Below are 1,438 nucleotides of genomic sequence, written 5' to 3' on the forward strand. Positions count from 1 at the left end.
GTCGACCTATGAACCTGGAGATCACAGTTCAATTCCTGGTCAGGGCACATGCCCGGGTTGCAGGCTCGAGCCCCAGTGAGGGGCATGCAGGAGGCAGCCAATCAATGATTCTCTCTCATCATGATGTTTCTCTCTCTCCTCCCCTTTCCCTTCCTCTCTGAAATCAATAAAAACATATTTTAAATAAAGAAATTGTTCAAAATGTTGAGGAGTTTAAAAGGTTAAGTTTCAGAATTCCTCATTCCTTAACACTGCCTGCAAAGTCAGGATTGCCATTCTTCATGTTCAAGGGTGCTCTTGGTGCTGGGGATTACTTCCTGCTTGTGCAGCAACTGGAAGGTCAAGTGCATGAATGCCAGGCCTTTCCGAAGGCTGCACTCTGGAATGCTTAAGGGGATTCCCTGGAGCCAGGCATGGCCTTGCCTGGGGAGCACACCCTTGGCCATGGTCTGCCTCCACAAACGCCGGAACAGCCCTGAACATGTTTCCCTCTTGAGCTGGTGAGCCCTAGAGGTGAACCCATGGGGTCAAGGTTGAGAGCCAGCACATGACAAACAACTGTCTGGGTAAAGGTGCAGGAGATCAGACCCCATCTCCACTGGCAGATCAACCCATCCTCCTCCATCTCACAGCCTGGCCTCGGCTTTCCTTCTCCCTAAAGCAAAGGAGTTTTAACTCGAGCCAGCCAGGGTACTCTGGCTCACCTGCGTTCATAGCTTCTCCTTGCAAGGCGGTAATTGTTCCCGGGAACGGAGGCGTGGATATTGCGGCCCACGGATGGTATTGCTGGGTGAAGAAGAGGCTGGATCAGATACCTGGTTTCCAGTGTTTGGCTAAAAACATGCCTGACCCAATTACAGCTCGAGAGAGCATCTGGCTGCCCTTCATGGAGACAGAGCTGCATTGTGACGAGAGGACCATCATCATAGGCCACAGTTCCGGGGCCATCGCGGCCATGAGGTATGCAGAAACACATCGAGTGTATGCGATTGTATCAGTGTCTGCATACACATCAGACTTAGGGGATGAAAACGAGCGTGCAAGTGGCTACTTCAACCGCCCCTGGCCGTGGGAGAAGATCAAAGCCAACTGCCCTCACACTGTGCAGTTTGGCTCCACTGATGATCCTTTCCTACCCTGGAAGGAACAACAAGAAGTGGCAGATAGTTTGGAAGCCAAATTTTACAAATTCACTGACCGTGGCCACTTTCAGAAGACGGAGTTTCCCGAACTGACTGATGTGGTAAAGTCTATGCTGAAAGTATCGGCACAAAAAGAATGATTTCCGCTTTTCTGCATACCAATGTAGTAGAGCAACGATCAGATTATAGGTAAATCATCAAAAATGCCTGAAAAACAAACACAAGTTTTAATGTTCAAACTAAGTTACAAGTAGCATTTCCATTTTCCATAGAATCTATCTTTCCAAATTGATGAA

At 48.7% G+C, this 1,438-nt stretch overlaps 1 pseudogene; it reads left to right on the plus strand.

Moving 5' to 3' along the window:
- Nucleotides 1-547: 547 nt before the first annotated feature.
- On the plus strand, nt 548-1,282 carry LOC102757933 (annotated as a pseudogene).
- Nucleotides 1,283-1,438: the final 156 nt, after the last annotated feature.

Source organism: Myotis davidii, unplaced genomic scaffold (assembly GCF_000327345.1).
Source record: "Myotis davidii unplaced genomic scaffold, ASM32734v1 scaffold152, whole genome shotgun sequence".
In the NCBI taxonomy this organism is placed as follows: domain Eukaryota; kingdom Metazoa; phylum Chordata; class Mammalia; order Chiroptera; family Vespertilionidae; genus Myotis; species Myotis davidii.